Genomic DNA, 23,878 nt, shown 5'->3' with positions numbered 1-23,878 from the left:
AACCACCTGCCTCCTTAGAGTTTACCTGGAAAGCAGAAGGTGTGAGGACAGTAAGTGCGGTGACACGGAGCCCTGGTGTCGCAGCCTCTTTACTGGAGCCTCTGCATGGAATTGTTTGTTCTTGTGCTGTTGTTCTGGCTGTTGTTTTTAAGCCATGAAACAAGGCTTTAAACACACACACACACACAGGAAAACTGTCGATATAAAATATGCATCCAAAGGAGGGGCATTTTAATACCAGTAATTACTGGAAAGAGGAATTGTAGAATATAACTTTGAGTGTTAGAGTCCTCACTTATTCCTCCTGCTTGGAAAGACTTCTTTTCTTACCTAAAGCAAAGGGCATGTACTCCGAGCCCCAGGTACACACTCTCTGCTGCTTTTCCTCTGAGATGACTAACTTGGATTTCGGTAGGTGCTGTGTGATCTCAGCTCACTTAACCTCTCCGAATTCTGCTTTCTTTCTCTATAACATGAGTCTGATTATAGGAATTATCTCATAGAATGATTATGAAGGATTGAATGACAATTTATGTAAAATGATTAGCAAGATGCCTGGCATATAAAACGTCTCAAGAAATGGAAGCCTTAGGAATATTATTAGGAGGATGTGCATGTACCAACTCTATGTTGGTATTTAAAGATGTTATATTCAATATTCTCTTTCTCTTAGTACATTACCTATTGAAGTTTCCAATGAGGCAGGATATAGAGATATCTGAGATAAAAAAAAAATAAAGTAAAATAAAGAACATGGCAAAAATACCATGTAGATAATCTTTGTAGCCACGATCCTGTACAAGCCTTATTGCTCTGAGATAAATGCTGCCCATCAATGGGCATGATCTCATTGCTGTTTATCATTTCACTTGTGCTGTGTTTTCTTTCCAAATCTCCGCATGTACTTGGCAAGTTGATCAGGGAAGCTCTGAGTCTGTTAACTTGAAACCGAAACCCAGTATCACTCGATGAGGATATGGGTGGAGGCTAAGTATTTTGAGCAGAGGAACTAGGAAAAGCAAAGGAACATTTTCTAAATGTTTCTACTTGTTTCTGTTTGTAATATGGCTCTACTGAACCTGACACTCACAGGTGACAACTATGAAGAAGGGGGCGGGGAATTACCTGGTGCCATTGGACAGTGGAAATAAGCCAGCAGGTGCTAGAGGGGCATTGAAATTCAGAACTTGGAAGCAGGGACCAAGCCGAGTGAGTTCCCCATTTGACAACTGGTGGACTAAAGGCAGGCTGAGTTGAATGACTCCAGGTGGCTAATGCCAGTAGGAAACCCACTGTCATTTTGGTTTGAAAACCAAAAGAACAGAGTTCAAGGTAAGCGTAGTCCCTGGAAAATGCAGCTAGAATCCTGGAAAAGAGAGAGGCAGACAAGGGAAGCTCACAGTTCTATACACAAACACTGCCCACATTTTTTAAAAAACATATTTTTATTGATTTCAGAAGAAAGGGAGAGGAAGAGAGAGATAGAAACATCAATAATGAGAGAGAATCATTGATTGGCTACCTTCTGCATACCCCCTATTGGAGATCAATAGGCATATTGATCTTGACTGGAATCAAACCCAGGACCCTTTAGTCTGCAGGTTGACACTCTGTCCACTGAGCCAATTGGCTAGGGCCATTGCCCACATTTTTTTTAAATATATTTTATCGATTTTTTACAGAGAGGAAGGGAGAGAGACAGAGAGTCAGAAACATCGATGAGAGAGAAACATCAAACAGCTGCCTCCTGCACATCCCCCATTGGGGATGTGCCCGCAACCCAGGTACATGCCCTTGACCGGAATCGAACCTGGGACCTTTCAGTCCGCAGGCCGACGCTCTATCCACTGAGCCAAACCGGTTTCGGCCATTGCCCACATTTTTGACTGACCCTTGAGCCACACGCCTGCTAGCACAGCTAAGATAGAAGACCCGAACTGAGATTTGAGCTGCCAACCAAGGGAGTTTTCAATTTGGGTGTAACCAGGGAAATTGTCTGCTAGGACAAAGAAATTAGTGTTCTTCAAAAAGCATTAAGGCTTCACACCATATTTGTATTCATACATTCTCATGATACAACCCAAAATGACACAACATATGAAAAACAGAGAAAATGTAAATCCTCTGAAGTGAAGAGGCAACCATCTGAGACGAATCCCAGGATCACCAGATGTGTGATTAACAAGGATTTTAAAGAAGCTATTGTAACCCCACACAATGGATGGTCAGAAAAATACACTTACAGTGAATAAAAACACAGAAACAGAAAACAGAACCCAACGGACATTCCAGACTGAAAAGCAGATTTGAAATAAAATTCACTGAGTGGACTTCGATCATTAGAAGGAATGGGGAAGGTGCCCGTGAACCTGAACAGTGATCAATAGGAATTTTCTTTCCAAAGGAAAAAAGATTTAAACTACTTAAAAGAAAAAAGGAATAGAGCCTCAGGGACCTATGTGACAAAAATAAATGCCTACCCTATGTGTAATTGGATTCTCAGGAGAGGAGAAAGAGAATGGGACAGAAAAATATTTGAAGAAATAATGGCTAAAAATTCTCAAATTCGGTGAAATACATACATTTACAGATCTAGAAACTCCATCAACCCCAAACAGGTACATTTGGAGCAAAACCATGCCCAGGCACATCTAAAACTGGACACCAACAATCAAGAGGAAATCTAACAGCAGCCAGAGAAAAATGGTGCATTGCCTCTCAGGGTCAAGCTTTAAATACGCGCTGACATCCAATCAGAAACTACAGAGGCCAGGAAAAGTGAAACAGTTTTTTAAATACAGAGGAAAAAAACCTGTTAAATACTCAAAAATCTATGTATAGTAAAAGTATCCTTGAGGATAAAGGCACATTGAAGACGTTTTCAGATAGAACTAAGAATGCATTGGCAGCAGATCTGCACCAGGAGAAATGCTACAGGAAGTTGTTCAGGCTAAAGTGAGATAAAGTGGGAGCTTACACCTGTAGGACGGAATGAAGGCTGTCAGAGATTGTAAATATAAAAGAGTATTTTTTTCTTAGTATCTTTAAAATGCATAGAATCTTTTAATGAAAAAATCACAACACTGTGATGTTTATAAGGTGCTGTGTACAGATGCAGAACATAGGACAATTGTAGCATAAAGAATGGTGGGGGCGGGGGGAGTGGTAAATGGACTTATACACTTGCCAGGCTTTCAAATTTTATATGAGTTTGTATGAAATTAACTCTAAATAGACTGTGAAAGGTCAAGAATTTTACTCTCCAGAAAAGCCACTAAAAGTACAGGGGTAAAAATAGAATACTAAGCATTTTTAAAAATGATCCCAAAAGAATGCAGGAAAAAAGAAATAGAGGACAAAAAATAGAGGAGGCAAACAGGAAAAAAATAATAAAATTGTATCTGTATATGCAACCATATTACTATTAATAAAAGGGTCATTCCATTAAGATGACATAATTATAAATGAGTATATTTCCAAGTGATAAAATTCCAAGTGAGATCACGTTAAGTATTTTTGAGTCTAGAATTTTTTGAGGACTAACTCAATTGTGAGTTAAGAGGCATCACTTTAAGCTAACAATCATTTAACAAAATCAACAACTATTTAATAAAACATATGGAATCTTGCTCGTTGTTTCCTTACTAGCTAGCTAAGAAATCTGTATTTCATTTGTGGTGGTGTATAGCCAATTTAAAGTCAGATTAATAGAATATAAATAGAAAATTCGAAAACAAATCCTCTTACCACTGCTGCTAATAGAGTTGCAAATACACATTAAGCACAAAAATTGACTCCAAGTTTTCTGGTAGACAGGGCAAAAAGGGAAACACAGATGTTTCATGTTAGAATTTTTTTCACATGATACAGATCATGTATCATAGAAATGTACACTTGAAACCTATATGATCCTATTAACCAATGGCACCCCAGTAAAATATGTAATATTTTTAAAAAAGAAAATTTTCATATGATTCTAAGATCCCTTCCTGTTTTTCAGATTTTATAAAAATGGGGTAATAACACCTACTTTTTCAGAATCTTGATAGGTTTACATGAGACCACATTGGTGCATAAATGTTAGCCTATTGTTTTCCTTCTTCTATAACTCCAAATAAGGTTCACGGTAGAAATTTCAGGAAAGTCAGACTATAGTTAACTTCCTTAAAACTCCATACTCTGAACTTCTATGGATCAACTTATTTCAGTAACACAAATTATAGCAACCATGAGAAGCATTGTACAATCTTCTCTGTACAAAGTATATGTGATTGTCCACATTTTACAAATCAGGAAACTCTACTCCAGAGAAGTGATGTCACTTGACCAAGGCCATAGAATGCGTTTAGTCAGGGTTTGAACCCCTACCCATCTGTCACCAAAGCCCATGTTTTTTCAGTACATTGCACTGCTTCTAAAATGTTGAATAACTTAACAGATAGGCCTCCTTTGTACGGCTCATGCAGGTGATTCGGCAGTGCTTGTGACGAATCGGCGCACACTGGGTGAGAGTCTGTGTAATGTAGCATCACCAATGGAGTCATGGCTCAGGAGGCTCCACGTAAACCCTGCCAACATCAGAGAACCTTTGAATGTCCCCATTTTGTGTTCATACTCTGTTTTCTAAAAGTACGTTTTTCGTCAAGACTTGAGGACTTGGAGAGTGACAAAGAGTAAGGTCACCCGGGACAAGCAGTGACAGCTTTGCCAATACAATTGGAATGTTTCTGAACTGTAGAGCTTATTTAATGAAAAGAGACCCATGAAACCTTTTCACTAATGTGTAGTGCTCTCTTGTCAGTTTGACATGAGCAAACTGTCAGCCTTCCCATTACCATGCATACACTATGTGCTCATTAAATCATGCACTCTGGGTTTCTTCAGGGTGTCAAACTGCTTAATTGAAAAAGTGACTGGTGTCACTCTTACAGGAAAGAGACAGAAATCAAAGGCCTGGAGAGTTTACTCTTAATATCTCAGAGTTTGCTTTTAACTGCAGCTAGAAATTGCCTTGCTTTACAGTGTTGATTAAGAGACTATTGCTTCTGCATCTTTTTTGGTTTTGTTTATAATTCAAACACTGTAATTATAATGGAGTTGCTTCTATAATAGAGCTACTAAATCACTCTGCCAGCCAATGAAAACCAAAGGGAGGGCTAGACGTTTTTGTGCTGTAACCATGAGGCCCAGTTGGGGCTGAATGGGTCTTTGTTTTGCCTAGTCCCTCCTGCTCTGTTTTCATTTTGGATATTTAGGCTTTTTCATCGCCTCAGGAGGTGGGTTAAAGAGGTAACATTCTTAGGCCACCTGTATTACTTGATTTGTTTATATGGTAGCTTTAAAAAAAATACCCATGCCCAAGACCAGATAAATCAAGGTCTTTGGAGGGAACCTTTTTTGAAAGCTGATTGGTTCTAAAGAACCAGAGAGGGGCCTAAGTTGATTCCCGTTGTCCAGAATTTCAAGGCAAGACTCATTTAGCAGCTGTTATCAACCACTGTTTCCTCTGGAGGGGTATAAACTCTCAGGTTTTCAGAAGATTAAAATTCTGCTTTCTTGGCTCTACTTGTATCTATTAAATGAAATTCTTTGGATATAGGGACCCAGGGATCTCCATTTTAAACAAGAGCTCTGGTTGATTCTTATGCACTAGGGTTTGAAAATTTGCTAGGAAAGCAAGGTTATCTTTTTGAGTGAAGTTGAGTGGAACTACAGACAAAAGTGCACAAATCAAAATAAGATGGCAGCGGGCTTTAGGCTAATAGTAGGAATTTCAGTACAGTCATTTGTACATGGGTACAGTAGCATCACCTTTATTTTGGGGACCTACCCCCAAGTGCCATATGAGTGAGACCTGGGAATGGATCAGACAGTTCATACCTTCTTTCACCTTTGGATACCCAGACCTAACGACTGGAGCCATTGTGTTTCATGAGCCTTGACAAATATTGAGAACTGGAAGGAAAAGAAGCATTACTTTGGTTACAATATATGGAGAAATCACACAATCAGAACAAGTAGATAGTTAATGAAACGTCAACAAAAGGGAACATTATGCGTTTGCCATTAATTACTAAATTTAATAAGAGCTACATTATGAGTTAGCTTTTCTCACTTCTTACGAATTTCTGAAAATGCATGTGAGTGTTGAGAAAGTTTAAAATTAAGCAAGATTATATGTTATTAAATAATTTCAAATGTAAAAATACAAAAATACTTTCGAAGACTTCACATCTAATAGTTGTGTAATATAACATATCTTTCATAAAACATGGGGTTAAGTCTCAAGTAAAATGTGCTAGGAAGGTCATATATGTATACCCCAAAGTACACACTTCAAAATTAAAGGTATCTAGCAGTCCTGGACTTCATTCTCATTGACAAGGCCATCAAAATATGCTTAAGCAACCTTCTGAAGATGCAGTTAAGCTAAACTTAACATTATTTCTCACCTTCCCTCCTCTAAACAATGCCAAAAAGTAGAAGAAAAAGTATTAGTTTTAGCTCCATCTTGCAATACCTTTAGAAGTACATCACTTATATAAAAGTTGGAACATTAATGAGCATTAGCTGAGACTGACAAGGCAAATTGCACACTATGCTTCTTGCTCAGAAAATTACCCCTAAGAAATTGTGATAATAGTAGGGAAAAAACACATGACTAGAATAGAAGACAGAGAAATATATGTCACTGGAAATTCAGAGTCTCTGAGGTCAATTGAAAGCTAAATATTTCTCTTTTGAATTCATGCCATATTCATACTTTGGACTTGATTACATATAAGGTCCCTAGTTTCAGGATTTTCCTGATCCATAGATTATAATTCCTGATACTGACATCTCTCTTATGTCCATCTTCCTCTTTTCTTAGCCCCTTTTCTTCATTGGTTTACCTCCATTTTTTTTTTTACTGTCTCCTCCCCTAGAATGTAATCTCCAAGAAAGCATGAATTATGGCTATTTTTCACTAAATCAATCATCAGGAAGAAAGGGTGACAATGATCGCTTCATTCTTGCCAGAAATGATCAGTCAGAAGTGTTATGCTATTAAGAACAGTGTTACAGATGCTTAACTGGTCAGGAAATATTGTAGAACATCTTTTTTAAATACAGGATTCCAAGTCATTAACACATGAGGGTGGGAGGGAAGCCACATTCAGATGTCACCTAGACCTCCCTTACCTCCCCTAGCACTCAAAAGGGCAAAAATGCCTCCCACATCCACTTTTTCATAAATAAGACTTCCAGATGGATGAAATGGTTAATTGTTCAGTTGAAAATGACTACTTTATACTTCTGGAGAGACGCCTGCGCATTTCTTGGCAATACTTCAACTGATGAATAATTTAGGAGATGATTGACTGGCAAATGGAAGTGGAGCTAATCGCCTCTCACTTTCCTCTTTATTATTTTAGACAAATTGGTAAGTCGTGGTGGAGGTGTGGGATGTTTCTGGGTCAACTGGCCAGAGCCTGTGACTTAAAAACAGAGGGAGATATTTGGTCTCTCAGCGTTGACCTCCCCCATCATAGAGCTGGATGGCTCTGTGGTCTGGTGCTCAGCACTGTGAGCATCCTGGCAAAGTCTCGGTGAACTGCAGAAGACTCTTGGAGCAATTCTGCTGTGTGCCATGTCACGTTAGGTGCTGGTTCGGATAACACAATCCTAACCTTATCTAGTTCAAAAAATCGGGCAAGAGAGACATATATACCATTATCCCACCAGGTAAAAGGTGTTAAGTGTTTTAGGAGAGGGATGAGAACACATTCCAAGGGAGCCATCAGCTTATGGGTTAAAGTGTGGGATCCACCTAATCGGGAAGCAGTGGTTTGAAGCAATGTGAGAAAGCTAGACTATCTAGTACAGATGGTGGGTGCTGTTAGCAGCAATTAGAATGAGAAAATGGAGAAAGGGATGCCGACATGAGAATCTGGTTCCAGTTTTCAGGGCTACATCAAGCTCTAGGTTAGTATTCAGAGAGATAGGATTCAGATAAATAGGAAGTGAGCCGCAGACTAGAGGGCTTAGCTGGACATTTCTACTTGTTCTTGAGAGGTTGTGGCTTTAACAGAAGCCAATGTCACTGTATTGTGGTTGCTGCCAGGGATGCTGATGTTCTTCCGTCTGTAAGGAAAGCATGGCTGAGACCCTAACTGAATCTCACAGATTCTGAAGAGAGGTGGGTTTTACATCTAAATAAAATGTTACATATTTGATGCCAGATCTGTGTCCACTGGCTGAAGTTTTTGCTAATATAATCAGGGCCTGAATGCGAGGATTCACCTTATGAGCAGAGGGTTATGAGGGCCACCCCTCCCCCCAAGTCTCCTGTGGATTTAAGTAACTTCCAGAATATTTTTTTAAAATATATTTTATTGATTTTTTTACAGAGAGGAAGGGAGAGAGATAGAGAGTCAGAAACATCGATGAGAGAGAAACATCGATCAGCCGCCTCCTGCACATCTCCCATGGGGGATGTGCCCGCAACCCAGGTACATGCCCTTGACCGGAATCGAACCTGGGACCTCCCAGTCCGCAGGCTGACGCTCTATCCACTGAGCTAAACCGGTTTCGGCAACTTCCAGAATATTTATGTTTTGAGTGTTATGGACTGCATTTTGTCCCTCCAGAATTCATATGTTGAAGCCCAAGCCGCAATGAGACTGTGTTGGAGATGGGACCTTTAAAAAAAGAGGTAGTTAAGGTTGAATGAGGTCAGAAGAGTGGGACCCTAATCCAGTTTGACTGGTGTCTTTATGAAAAGAGGAAAAGACACCTGGGATGCGCGGGCACAGAGAAAGACCACGTGCACAGCAAGACGGTAGCATTCTGCGAGCCAGGGAGAGAGGTCTCAGGAGAAACCAAATCTGCTGACTCCTTGATCTTGGACTTTCACCCTCCAGAACTGTTAAGAATACATTTCTGTTATTGAAGTCATCCAGCCTGAAGTATTTTGTTATGGCAGCCCTAGAAGACATAAACAGTTATTGACAAATCCCCCTGGTGGGTTTGATTTGTGAGCCTAAGTCAGTGACACTAAGTTGAACTCTTAATTTGAGCCAAAGAAACTACGAATGTCCTTAAGAAATTGTCCTTATCATTAAGTGCTAGTAGTGTCTGGCATAAGCATAGTATAATGCTACTCATTTATGCAGAGCAATTTTTTTACCCAACCATCTACTTATTCAACAACTATTCATTGAGTGCCTATTCTGTGCCAATTATTCACATGTTATGCTTAGAAGGAGCCATCAGTCTAGAAGAGGAAATATGTTCCCTACCCCAAAAGGCACATAAAATACTGTCATTTGTTTGCAGAAATGCCAGTGGTGAGCCAAGAGGGCAGGGATTTCTTGCAACTGGAATACAAGGAAGATGCCCTGCAGAGGTGGCAGTGAAGGAGGGGTCTGGTCATGCAGGGATAGGCAGTGGGGGCGGACAGCTGAAGAGGGGAAGGAATGGTGAGCAAAGGCCTAGAGGCAGAAACCCTGGGAAGTGCATGGGGAGATGTACACTGTGACTGAAATGCAGAGTATTTCCTTTCAGACTCAAAGAGCTACTTAAAAAAAAAGTTTTTATTGAATTTAGAGAGATGGGAAGAGAGAGAAAGAGAGAGATAGAAACATCAATGATGATAGAGAATCATTGATTGGCTGTCTCCTGCATGCTCCCTACTGGGGATTGAGCTCACAACCCGGTCACCTGTCCTGACCAGGAATCAAACCAGTGACCTATTGGTTTCCAGTTTGATGCTCAACCACTGAGACACACTGGCCGGGCTCAAAGAGCTTCTTTAATAAAGGAGTAATGATACCTAGGAAGCATTTTATGTCCATTATTAATTAACTTATTCATACTCATAATAACCCGACAAGGCAGATGCTAATATTATTCCAATTTATAGATAGGGAAGCAATTTGTGAGGCATAGATGGGTTAAATTACTTACCAATTACCAGTAAATGGTGGAGCTGGGATTTGAACCTAGGAATCCTGGCTTCAGAGCTTTTGCTTATATGAAGGACTCCTGATCATCTAAACCAGTGGTTCTCAACCTTCCTAATGCCGCAACCCTTTAATACAGTTCCTCATGTTGTGGTGACCCCCAACCATAAAATTATTTTCATTGCTACTTCATAACTGTAATTTTCATACTGTTATGAATCGTAATGTAAATATCTGATATGCAGGATGTGTTTAGGTGACCCCTGTGAAAGGGTTGTTCGACCCCCAAACGGGTCGTGACACACAGGTTGAGAACCGCTGATTCAAACCAAAGTCTGAGGGAGGTGCTAGGTGTCAGTAGATTTGCAGACAGGGCAAGGAGCAGAGCTTTGAGGTAGTGGGCAACTTATTCTCCTTGGAGGAAAGAGAAGGGCAGAGCCCCTGCCTCCAGTAACCATGAGGGGATCGCCTTCCTCTAAGTTAGCCATGTTTGCAGACATTCGTGGAGATAAATCATCGGTGCAGGAAACAAAAGTGTTTTTCAGGCACTTTGCTGCCATGGTTAGCGTAGGCCAGGGTTATGAAAGGAGCTTTTCTGTGTCCGCTGCCTTCCGGGGTTACACTCTGAGTGACTCTCCTGCCTCAAAATGGAGCTTGTTAGTTGCGTGTTATCCCAGGGTGGCAATTGGTTGCATGTGTTTGGTTGGGTGCCAACCCCCGGGGTGCCAGACCTCAGTGGGGGAGCCATTGTTTGTCATGAATTAGTCTTTAAATAAAAGCAAGTTTTAAAAATGGAGCATGCTAATTTGGGTTTTGCTAACCTCCTCTGAAGAAGGCTCGGCCTGTTCGGTGCCAGCTGGCTGAGTTGGCATTCAATGAGAAACTGGGTCCCTACCAAAAATCTCATTGCTTGCTCCTGCCCCTTTGAGAGCAAAATGGCAGTGAGGAGCTGGCTGGCACCAAGAAGCAAGGTGAAACAAGGGGCAGGGACAATGAGTAATCGGTGATTAAAGGACTCGCACTGCCATGGTGTGCCCACTTCTCTCACTGCTGTAGAAATAAAGTCTGCCCCTTCCCCACTCATGCTGCCCTCAACTACCCATTCAGTGACTCTCAACATAAAAGGCTTCCTTATCCAACTGCTTATACACTGCACCTTTTATACTCTTCCAAGTCATACTTACGGGATTATCACTGCAGCTTTTACTTCCCCCAGAAAGAGCTGAATGAGCGTGAATAGGGCGGAAGAGACTTCAGTGAGAAAGTGTCCCCCACCCCAAAATGCTCACAAAACCCCTAATCATGATGGAAGAATGCCATCCTGTTTTTGGCGGTGATTGGCTACGAATGCACTGATTACCAATACGGTACATATAGGCCAGTGATGGCGAACCTTTTGAGCTCGGCGTGTCAGCATTTTGAAAAACCCTAACTTAACTCTGGTGCTGTGTCACATAAAGAAATTTTTTGATATTTGCAACCATAGTAAAACAAAGATTTATATTTTGATATTTTATATATTTAAATGCCATTTAACAAAGAGCAATCAACCAAAAAAATGAGTCCTCGTGTCACCTCTGACACGCGTGTCATAGGTTCGCCATCACTGATATAGGCGGTCCTTGCAGCAGCCCTGTCACACATGCAACCTGGTAATAGAATGGGGCCCTGATTGCCATCACCTGGTGCCTTGGCACTTTAAGGACCATCCCGCCGGGCAAATTTTTTTTTTTTTTTTTTTTTTGCTACACAAAGCTTTATTGTTTTCATTTGGTCCAATACATGGGAGAGGGCTACTGGGTGGTTAAAAGAATGGCTGGTAGTTTTGGGGAGAGGCTCAGACAAAGGCAAGACACCAGGGGAATGCAGAGGGACCCCCTCAATAGCCTCTGGGCTCCAAGGGCTCCTAGTCGTCTCTTTCGAAGAGATACTTGCTGAGTGCAGCCTGGGGGCCGGCAGGCTGCGGAGGTCAGTCACATGGCCGCCATCTTCTTGATGAGTTTCACCTGCTCATCCAGGAAGTCATCGAGCTGAGGGTTTTCACAGTCCGGGCCCCGGGCCTGCACCTCCAGAAGGGCCTAGTTCAGGTTCCTCTCCAAGGCTACGGCGGTTTCCATGGCTTTCTGAGTTTTGCCCATTCCTCCTGGAAGATGGTGTGGCCACCGAGCTGGTTTTGCATCTTGAAGAAATGCTCAGCGCCCTCACACTTCACCAGCTCGAGGACGAAGAGGCCCATGCTCTCCAGAGCACATTGATACAGTTGAAATAGAAGCCCAGAAAGAGGTATGTGCAGGAGGCCTGCAGATCAGAGTGGCAGTGGCCAGGCAGTTGACAGCAGCCGCCATCTTGATGGAATAATTCTGATGAATCTGGGAGCTCCTGCTTGTTTGGCAGTAAGAAGTTAAGGTAAACAAACAAACAAACAAACAAACACAACAAAACGGTGTAGGCTGGTCTCAGAGGTGAGGATGGCTGAGGAGGTTCCAAAGGTGATGCCTGGAGAAGACATTGGAGGTTGGAGCCAGCCTGGAAGAAAGAGAGTCCTTTTTCTGTCCTGTCCAAACACACCCCCTTGGTCTGTCCTGTCCAAACACACCCAGGGACACCGAGGGCACTGCCTCGCCCATCAGGGTTTTGATTCTTGAAAGTCACACTTGGCTGGATAAGTGCTCATGGAAGATTTGCTTTCTTACATTTTCTGGTGGATAAGCTGGTCATGAGACCTGGCAACAGTGATGAGATCAAGTGAGAACAGGAACTGTCCATTTATTTATTTATTTATTTATTTATTTATTTATGTTTTGTTTTGCAAACGTGCCTTTATTTTCAAATAGGATTGCTCAGTATTGGGGAGAGGAGCCTCATGCATAGGCAAGACAGAGAAGGGATTTAAATAAGCTGTACATTTGTTCTGAAGGTTCGGGAAGATGGAGGCTTCTTCAGGGAATGTCTGCGCAGCAGACTGCTGAGAAATGGGAGTCGCCGGGTTGCTAATGTGGTGTACAGTAAATCTCCTGGAGTCAGTGTTTTTTTTAACCTGCTTACCTGGTGCCGGTGCCTCTGTTCTGAATGCAGCACATTAACTGGACTGATAAACCGACACCTGTCCCTAAGAGACTCGGTCTGAAAGCCTCCTGGCAGGACAGGAATTCGGTTTTGCTTTTTTGCGAACATTGAGGCAACATTGTCAACGAAGGACGTTTGGAACACTTGAGTGCTGTAAATGGTTTTTAAGGCAGTGCAGCTTGCAGTTTCTTTAAATGCTCACTTAATATTTGGGGTCTTGGCAGGACAATGTGTTACTTTTAGGAGTAAGAGCTGATAATGAGGCCGTGATGTATCTGACAGCCTTGTGGTGGATCTGCTGTGGGATGCATGCGATTATGTCTGCGAGCTGAAAATACACCAGCTGGGATTTGTTGTGAAAACATTCCCAGAACACCCTCCGTTAATGGCCCATGGCTTGATCCAGCATCTGGTAAACTAATATATTGTCACTTTTACCATGAAAGTCAGCACAAATCATTAATGATTCCGGCAGCCATTTGCAGTCTTCTCTTATCTAGAATATGCCAATTACCATGAAATTATTTCCAGTAGCGACATGATTGAATGATAGTAAGCTGACTGTAACTTGTTGGCAAAAATTCTTTCATAATGACAACCAGACCTGTGCATTGGAGTCCTTGCTGGGCTCTGTTAAACAAGAAGGTTGGATGCTATATGTTTCTAACACCCAAGAACAATACTTCTTAATGAATGTGAACTGAAGGCAATCTTACAGATTTGTTTCAATGTGGGAGCCTATCATTTTTGCTTAATTTGTTGGGGGAAGGCATCCTTGTTTGCCATTAAAAATGGTGCTCAGGGACCACTTTGCAATATGTGCACTTTATAATCATCACCAGTATACTGAGCCTATTGGAGTTTGTTTTTTATCTCACTATACAAATTATCTGAATTTTTAAATGAAACATTCCATATATAATTATCACTGAATAATGAAATAATACCATCAATTCTAGTGACCTTAACGAAAGTAGAGAGAGCTAGTTATTGCCATGAGATCGATAAGTTAGTTATCACTTTTCTTTTACCCAATATTGATCTGTAAGTCCCCATGTCCTGAAAATGAATATTAGGTAGTTAGTCTAAAAGTGTAAGGGGAGTGTGGAGACGACAACTGTCAGTGGGTAAAGCTTACACAAGAGCACTGCGGAGTCGCAATTTTCTGCAAAGATCCGGGCAAATACATGGGTTGTTGGCACATTCCCAGTGGCGCGTGTGCAGGAGGCGGCTCACTTAAAAGTGTAAGGGGAGTGTGGAGAGGACAACTGTAGTTATGGGAAAGTTACACAAGAGCAGGACGGATTAGCCATATTCTGCAAAGATCCGGGGGAACTAATTAATCTTTTGGACACTTCGTGTGGCCCGCCTCATATTCTTGTCTCACGATTTTACTGGGGCCATCGCTGTGGAACCAGCTTCGGGCAGGCGAGACCTGAAGCCTCTCGCTAAGCTGCACCATGTTCTGCCCTAGAGCTTCTCTGACACCTGGTGGGGGCCTGGCAGCCTGGCAGTGCGAGAGAGTCGTAAACCTTGGAGTAACCCCTGCCTAGTGGGGGACAGGACTCCTGAATAAATGCTCTCCTCCTCCGTGTTTGTTCAAATAATTCTAAAGCACATTCTTCATATACATCTGAAGCCCATAGGTGTCTCAGAGAGTCCCAGCAAGACTGAATCCCAGTTGCCCAAAGTGGAGGTCACTTGAGGATATATCCTTACACTGGGTCTCCCTCCATAGAGGATGCTGTTGGTGCCCCACCATGATCAACTTCTCTGGGTCAGCACACCCATGCCCCAGCTGCTCGGAGTGTTGGATGCTAAGGTCTCACAGATGAATGCTTCCAAATAGAATTATACTCTTGACCAAAGACCTCCATGGTCACTGACTCACGGAAGCTGTCAGGGTGAGCCGGCTCTGTGCTGCCATGCATATCCCAGAGCTCCTCCTGGGGTTGGGTGAAGGCTCAGCTGAAGCCACAGATTTTTTTGGTTTCCTCTCTGACCCACCCCACACACTCATTTCTTTGCAGCTTTCTCTTGAGGGCACTCCTTCAATCAATTCTGCAAGAGTGCCCGTCTCAGCTTCTACTTCTAGGGAGCCTGATTTAAGACACAAATGGAGGCCACATACCATCTGTCTAAATATTTGAAAGTTATAAATCCAGCTAATAAACTGTTAAAGAAATGTCGATATAACTTTTTAACAACAAAAATGTAAAGGTATAGGTGGAGCTATGATTTTTATATGACTGAAAATTGGCAAAATATCAGAGACAACTGAATTTAATTATTATTGTACATATTCTATTACTTATTAGGCTTATGGTATTTGGAAGAATATGTTAAAAACAAATAATTTATAAATTACTAATAAGTTTTCCAAATGAGTTATTTTTCTGTTAATCTTTATTTTAGTAAAATAATTAGTGTTATAGTCAACTTTTTGTAAGCATAGTTTGCCTCTATAGGCAGGAGTGATCTAAGGCCTGGGGTCACATCTATCTGTAGTTCCTCTTGTCCTGAAAGAGCAGAGGTGAGGGGGCAGCAGCGATGTTGACTCTCTGGTCCTATACAGGAAAAGTTTGCTGACTCCTGGTCGAGAGAATTAAAAATTAACCTGCATTTGTATTCACAGTGTGTAAAATTTGAATATATTTTCATTAAGCATTTAAATGAATTATAAAATTGGGAAAGTTAAAATTATTTTTGAGTGTTTTTAAAAAAGTTATATTTTAATAAAAATTCAAAATGATATATTAGAATTAAAAGGCAAAATGCAGACTATGTTAGCCAATATAAAATCTTTAAGTCAATTAAATTGCTGGATTTAATTTTTTCATTTTTTGACATTTTAATTAAATCTTACTAAATACTTTTATGAAGATAAAACGATTTCCAATTTTGTGTTCAAATGTTTATATATTTGCCACTGTAAAGAATTGATACCTGGTTTTATGCAAGTCATGTTGCCATCAACATGTATTCAGACTTGAGGAGAGTGTGTTATTTAATATTGTAAAATGTGCCCAAGCTATTAGGTGCATCAGTTGCGAATGCTGCTGGAATTTGTGAGACCTCCACAACTATGAAGTGGCGCCAGAAAGTTCTGTGAAAGGAAATAGATGTGCAGCGTTCTGGGAACTGAGTTCCTTAGGCAGGAATCTGTTGCACTCATGCTGCTGGGGAGGAAGGATCTGACATTAATTTGTCCATCTCTCACCCAAGTTTGCGCTGCCCACACCACACAGCAGTGTGCACCTCTATTGTCTACATTTTTGCAGTTACACAATCCACAACTCATAACCCTTGCTGACATTCAGACTTGGCCTGAGTGAAAGGTAGAGGAGGTTTCCCAGGGTGTGGGTGGCATTAGGCACAAGAATAGAAGTTACTGGCTGTGTTGTACGGAAGCCATCAAATCCTGAGTGACAGGCCCGGATATGTTTTCTGATCATTTTCGGTGGGAATATGTTTGTGACATGGAGGCCCCTCTAAAGTGTGGAATTCAGGATATACAGTATAGAATGATACAGTAATGTAACACAGTGTGCAGACTATAGAAATGCAAGGAGAAATAAACAAACGTGATGGATTTTAACATCTGAATCTATGGAAATCAAGTAGATAAATATAATCTGAACAAAATAATTGATAAAGATGAACAAGATGATAATATTTAAATTTAAACCCTGATGATGGAGAATATATCTTTTTATGGGCCTTTGGAAAATTTGCGATACATGTCCTTAATAGGCTACAGAGAAATTGCAGGAAATTTTAAAAGGTTGAAACATCAAAGTCTTCATCACCTAATTGCAATGCAATAAACTAAAACTCATTATCAAATTTTACAATCTGGACTTTTAAAATGCTTTGACAAACACCTCTTAATTTAAAGAAACATTCAAAACCCAATTCTAAAAAAAATCTAGACGCCATTGATAATGAAAATATAACATATAAACTTATGCGCTATAGCTAAAGCTGTGCTTAGCAGAAAAAGTATAGCCTTACACCCAAATAACTAATAAAAAAGTACAAAAAGAAACTGTTTCAGTCCACTTGGGCTGCTGTAACAGAATACCAGTCTGGGTGGCATAAACAACAGACCTTTATTTCTCACAGTTCTGGAGCTGGCAAGTCCAAAATCACAGTGCCAGCAGATTCAATCTCTAGTGAGGGCCTGCCCCTGGTTCATAGAGGTGATCTTGCAGCGTCCTCACATGGAGGAAGGCGTGAGGGAGCTCTGGGCGCTCCTAGGAGGATACTAACCCCACTCTGGAGGCTCCACTCTCATGAAGTTCCCACCTCAAAGTACCACCATCACTTTGGGGATTAGGCTTCAACATATGGATTTGGGAGGAACATAAGCTCTTAGTTCATAACTTAAAGGAATTAACATCTGATTTAAAAGAATAGCCCTAGCCAGTTTGGCTCGGTGGATAGAGCGTCAGCCTACAGACTGAAGGGTCCTGGGTTTGATTCCGGTCAAGGGCATGTACCTTGGTTGTGGGCACATCCCCAGTAGGGGGTGTGCAGGAGGCAGCTGATGGATGTTTCTCTCTCATCGATGTTTCTAACTCTTTATCTCTCTCCCTTCCTTCCTGTAAAAAATCAATAAAATATATATTTTTAAAAAAGAATAGCAAAATATGTGGAAGGAATGAAGAAAGAACCAAATAAAGTAAAAAAATTACGTTTTCTGCCATGACCAGGTAGCTCAGTTGATTGGAGCATAATCCCATATACCAAAAGGTATTGGGTTTGATTCCTGGTCAAGGCACGTACCTAGGTTGCGGGTTCAATCCCTGTTTTTCTCCTCGTCCCCTTCTTCTCTCTCTAGAAATCAATAAAAACACATCCTGGGTGAGGATTAAAATTTTTTTTTCTTATTTAAAAACAAATCCAGTAAGTATTATGAATAATCCCCAGTGCTGTTTCCCTGAAAACAGTGCTACACAGTGAACTAATCCATTCACTACTGTAATCAAAGAAATGGTAGGGAAGCACAGAAACACAAAATTAAAAGTGAAAAGGGGGGAAGGAACCATGGCTAAGGAAGAAATGAAAAGAATCAACGGAGAACCTTTGCAAAATGTTTGCCATACAACTTTTTAAAAATCTTGCTGGAATGAATTTTTCATAGGTAAGAAAGTTACCCAAGCTTACCAAAGAGAAATGAGAACAGCTTTAATATTATTGAAAAAAATCTAAGAAATTATCAAGGATCTGAAAAAGCCTCAGGCCTTTATGCTTTCAGAAGCAAATGATTTTGAACTTTCAAGGAACAGGTAATGATAATACTATTTAAAAGGAGAACTGATATGATTAATTTTATATCTTCAAAATGGAATACTGTGCACTTAGCTAAGATGCAGAGGTTCTGTATGTGGCTATGGAACAATCTCCGAAGTTATTAGAGGGGCAAAGGCAAGATACAGGGCAGAGCACTGTCTCTGTTATGCCACCATTTGAATTGTGTGTGTGTGCACACACACACACACAGGTGTAATATCTGTAAAGGAATATAAAAGCAACAGATAACAATAATTGGCTCTGAGGAAGAAACTATGTAGCTGGAAGACAGGCAGGGGCGTTTAAATGTATGCCTTTTTAAATTTGATAATGTATGCATATACTACAGGGTCAAAGAATTATAAAAAAATGAAATTACCCATAGCGTGAACAAAGAAGGAAAACTGCTGATGTGTTTTTGTGAAGCAAACATCACACAGATATCAAAGTCTGACAATGACACCACAAAATAGAAAACTGTAATCAATTTCCTTTATGGGCTCATCATGCAAACACATTAAATGTTAGTAAACCACAGACTGGGTGGCTTAAACAACAAAAATTATTTTCTCACAATTCTGGAGGCTAGATGTCCAAGGTCAAGGAGATCACAGTTTCTTCTGAAGCCTCTCTCGTTGGCTTGTAGATGGCTGTCCCCACTGTCTTCACGTGGTCTCTCCGCTGTACATGTCTTTGTCTGAATTCTCTTCTGGTAAGGATACGAGTCATTGGGTTAGGGTCCACCTGAATGACCTTAACTCAATCACCCTTTTAAAGACTTGATCTCCAAATACAGTCCTACTCTGAGGTATTGGGGGTTAGGACTTAAACGTAGGGATTCTAGGCAAGGAGAGGGGCACAGCACACTTTGTCCCATAACATCAGACATCACTTCCCACTGTCCTCCTAACATAATGAGGAGTCACTGGTGTCCTGCCCAATTTCCTACATTACAGACACACACACAAAAGAAAAAATTTAAGCCCTCTGCTAAGTTATCGGTCACTCTTGTTTCTTTTCTAAATTTTTTCAACCCTTTTAAGTTTTTATTCTGCCTTCCCCAAGCCAAGATCGCCTCTGTGAGCAGGCCCTTTAGAGAAGAGCTGCAGGGACAAGGTGTTTGCCTGCACTCATCCTTAAAGGGTCTTTGTTCCCCCTCCCTCCCCTCTCCCTTCTTTTCCAGGCCCAGTAACTTCCTCAGCCGCCAAAGATCTTCCATAACATTCACAAAGATTTAAAACCACAGACTGGAATATATGCCCGGGGGGTGTTAAAATGGGATGGTCCTCTTTTACTACTGGGGACTCAGGAAACTCATGATTTGATGGGTGTTTGCAGGTCTGGGAACAGCAATAAGTTAGCAGAAGCTTCAGTACCTAACACAGCAAAGGCCATTGTCCTGAAAGTAAAGAATGGAGGTCACTGGTTTAAGCAGAGCTGAGGCCTGGCTGGAGGGCGTGGCGAGGGGGTTGGTTACTGAAATGGAAAACAGGAGACTGGTTTTCTTTTTCATTACCTCCGTATGTGATAGAGCCAAAAGGTGGGAGAAAAGTATGAAAAGTTGCTTTTTTTAATACCTGACCTTCTGATTGCCTGTATGTTTTAGGGACAGATAACTTTCTAATGAGACTTTTTATAGTAAAACCTTCATTGCTTTGAAAAAATGCTAACTTCTCTAGTTCTCCCAGGTGGATCAAACAGACCCTGCAGTTATAGTTACAATATCTTAAAGATTTAGCCTCAGTCATAATGGACAGGAGCATTTGCATTCCACAGGCCAAATTATTTGAAATGTTAAAAAGTCAGTAAATGTAATCATGATATTATTAAAATAACATTAGTTTCCACCCTCACCTTTATTTTTAAAAATCAATAGGGGATCCCATGGCAGGGAGACGTGGGCCATTTGTTGCTTTGTCGTAGTGGCAGGTGTCAGAGGTCCTCCCAGATCCCCTCAGTGCCATTCACCATTTCTGTGAGTCCCACCCCAGCTTCGCTTCCAATGGCTGCACCTTTGCAGGACCACCTGGAGTCACACTCAACCAGCCTGGTGGCCTGCTGCTAGCGAGAAGTGCAGCCCTTAGCCAGTGATTGACTGGTGAGTGGTGTGAAAGCCCAGGTCCCTTGCCCAGGAGGGGTCACTGCCTTCAGAGGACTGCACCCAAATCCTACCCTCGCATGGCTTCCTGCCTTCTCCAGTCCCTCTTGCCACTCCCTCAGCGGTTTCTCTTAGGAGCCCTTCCTTACTAATTCAATAAATCATGACTCGTCTTCTTAGCATCTGAGCTGAGACCTAAGACATTTGTGCTCTGCTTTGAATTTATAGGTTTAAAAAAAATCTCTAAATATCCTTTGTACGTATGTGTACCTATGTAAATAAAATGAAAAATACACAGTAGAATACAAGGGGAAAAACTACATCAAAATAGCAAGGAAATGAAGACTGCTTCCTTCCACTGGGCCTTCCTGGGTCTCCAGACATCAGAAGTTTTACTTTTGTAAAACCTGACTTCGTCTCAGCTTCTCTAGTTGTAGTATTAGGACACCTGCTCACCAGCGTCAGCACCACCATTGGTTTTCCCGCACCTACCTCAAGCCCACTGTTCAGATGCTGATCGCTAATGTATTATGCAGGTTGCTAACAACTTCTAGGTCTCATCTTGGTAAAACAAGCTGTCAATTCTCTGTGAAAAAAAATGGTGTTATTGAAGGATTGTCTCAAAATGGAATTGCTAATGGCTGTAAAAAACTGCCTCCTTTAAGAGGTCCTTCGTAGTGAGTCTCAGTGGGCACGTGAATTACTGAAAAGCACTTTGATCAGTGGATTGCACTGGTGCCTTTGAGTCCAGAGCTGTTGTCAAATAAAGCATGTAGCCGGGGTGCAGCACCTTTGCATTTTTAATCATGTTTGATCTCCCCGACACTCATCTGCAACAGGTCCGCGGCCACCAGTGTGAGCCCGCAAGGCTGTGCTGCAAATGTTTATGCTCCTCAGGCGCTTTCTTTATTCTGGTAATTGTCGAAGCATTTATAATCCTCCTGTCTTTATCCTGAGTGTGTGTCTGCATTTAGAACAGTAAATTTCTCTGGAGTTGAGTGACTGTCGACAACATGGTTTTAACTGTAACATACTGTGTGTGTGTGTGTGTGTGTGTTTACACACACATCAATATACATGGATATATATTTCACACCCACCAGCAGTAATTTATAGCATAGCTTAACACATATAGGCTTGAAAAAAATCCCGGCACCTGTCATAAGAGCCGAGTGTTTTCTCTTTGGTGTAGGGCTGGTTATTCAGGGAGAAACCCATCTAAGGTGTTTACTTCTGAAGTAGCCACCTGACCAGAAGCTGCTGCCTCTGCTGTCAGGACTTTCCCAGCAGCTCCTGGGAGAGGCCATTCAACCTTTGGGCCACGGGCCACTGGGCCTTTGTTTGGAGCCAGCTGCCATCTGCAGGATCCTGGGTCCTGAGTCCTTTGTGAGGACTGATGGGGAGACACCGATTTTGAGAAGAGGCATGCGTGCAATTGAAGATAAGAGGGACACAGCACTTACTTCCAGCTTCTGTTCCTTTTTAGATGCCTTTCATATGGACACTGCCCATCGCTGATGTCTGAATGTTCGCATGCACTGCATTTTCCCTTCCCTTCCCTTCCCTTCCCTTCCCTTCCCTTACCTTCATACCTTTTTAAAAACTTTAGCTGAGGAACCCTTTCTCTAATGGATTACAGTGTGGAAAACAATTTGCTCAATAGGTGAAAGGGGAGTTCTCCCCTTGAAACAGGATGGAGCCCTCGTTGGAGCAGCCTCCTGTTCATTGCTCCCCCCTCTCCTGCTCCCTTTCCCAAACATCCCCAAGCCAAGTGCTCAGTGAATCATTTCCCAGGGCCAATAGGGCTCCTCTGAGTATAGTCTGTAAGCCATTTATCTAAGGAAGGTGTCTTTGAGGGGTATTATTACATTAGGCTTACCAATTTAAAAAACAGCTCTAATTCCTAGAGCAGCTTTAGGTTTACAGAAAAACACTTTCCACATACTCCCTACCCCTGCCCACACCGTCCATTTTATTAACACCTGGCATTGGTGCATTTGTTATTATTGATGGTATGGTTGTCATAGTTACTATCAGAATTTCTACAGAACCATTTACTGGGACTTTTGCTTTCTATTTTCATTGGTGAACCATTTGTTACAGTTTAGTTAACATTATTGTTAACTGAAACCCCTGCTTTATATTAGTATTGCTGTGTTGCATAGTAGCAGGTGTTTGGACAAATGCATAGTATCACATATCTACCATTATAGAATCACAAAGGATAGTTTCACTGTCCTAAAAATGCCCTGTGCTCCACCTGTGTATCCTGAGGTCCAACATTTTTAAGGTACACTGGTGTTCATAAGAGGGTGGTGGTTTCACCCCTTCATCACAGTTGGAAAAAAACTCTAGATTTATACTCCAAAGAGGCCAATTGGGATTAGAGGTTGTGATCATGAACCCCTCTGATAACTCCCAGAACACCTACAGCTTTTGTGTTTTGGAAGAGCAGTAATTTATCAGTGAAGCTAAATACCAAAGTAAATTTCACTGGAAAGATGCCAGGTTTATTTAGAGTGTGTTGTGATAATATCTAGAATAATAAAAGCATAATATGCTAATTAGACTGGTCGACCTTCAGGACGAAGCCGGGGCTGTGTGGGAAGCCCAGGTCCCGGCTGCCAGAGGGAAGCTGGTTCTGGCAGCGGGGGAAGGAAGGTCTACTCTTGCATGAATTTCGTGCATTGAGCCTCTAGTGTATTAATATATGGGCAAAGGTTAATTTTGATTATTTTCATGTCCAGATTCTAGACCTGTTCCTTCCAAATACTGATTTTGAAAATAGGTTTTTTCTTATTCTCTTTGACTTTGGTGCATTGCTAATTAAGCACAGTTTTTAGAGCAACACTGACAGTGAATACAAAATATTAATAAACCAACAAGACAAGTGGTTTTTCAAAATCACATTATCTATACTTAATACTATCTGACCTTTTCTGCAGTTACTTAAATCTTTTAAAAATTCATTTAATTTCAAAGCCAAAGTATTAGCTTATTTATATGTAAATTATCTTTAATTCATGCATTGATTTAAAAGACTAATCCAAAAGATCTTTTACCACAAGTGACCTTTTTGACTCTACACTTCTGGGAAAACAGTGAAGTGGTGTCTTGGTGCCCTCACATCTACCTACAACATGTGCCAACTCTGGTCTGTGTAAATCACTTAAAATTGCACAGGTTTCAAATGGCATTGAATTATTGATGGTATAGTTGTTATAGTTACTATCAGAATTTCTACAGGACCATTTACTGGGTTTTTTGCTTTCTATTTTCATTCCCAACAAACATATCTAATTAGAAACTTTACTAAGAGGGAAAAACCAAGATGGCGGCATAGGTTAATGCCGGAGATTGCTGCCTAGAACAACCACTTCAGAGATACAACAAAAGGACGGAACGGACATCATCCAGAACCACAGGAGGGCTGGCTGAGTGGAAATTCTACAACTAGGAGGAAAGAGAATATCAT

The 23,878-nt window shown here is 41.2% G+C and overlaps 2 long non-coding RNA genes across 2 annotated transcripts in view; one reads left to right on the top strand and one right to left on the bottom strand.

Moving 5' to 3' along the window:
- LOC102768230 lies at positions 1-21,554 on the bottom strand. Its single transcript, XR_001512413.1, has 3 exons — positions 20,896-21,554; positions 18,880-19,014; positions 1-25 (listed from the first exon to the last, which is right to left on the bottom strand). It is a non-coding gene; the product is annotated as an uncharacterized LOC102768230 (long non-coding RNA).
- Positions 1-23,878, top strand: part of LOC102768039 — a 603,801-nt gene that overhangs the window by 376,964 nt on the left and 202,959 nt on the right. The window lies entirely within an intron of this gene.

This window comes from Myotis davidii, unplaced genomic scaffold (genome assembly GCF_000327345.1).
Source record: "Myotis davidii unplaced genomic scaffold, ASM32734v1 scaffold189, whole genome shotgun sequence".
Taxonomy (NCBI): Eukaryota; Metazoa; Chordata; class Mammalia; order Chiroptera; family Vespertilionidae; genus Myotis; species Myotis davidii.
Note: the sequence above shows the minus strand (reverse complement) of the source record. Positions and strands in the feature narration are given on the sequence as shown.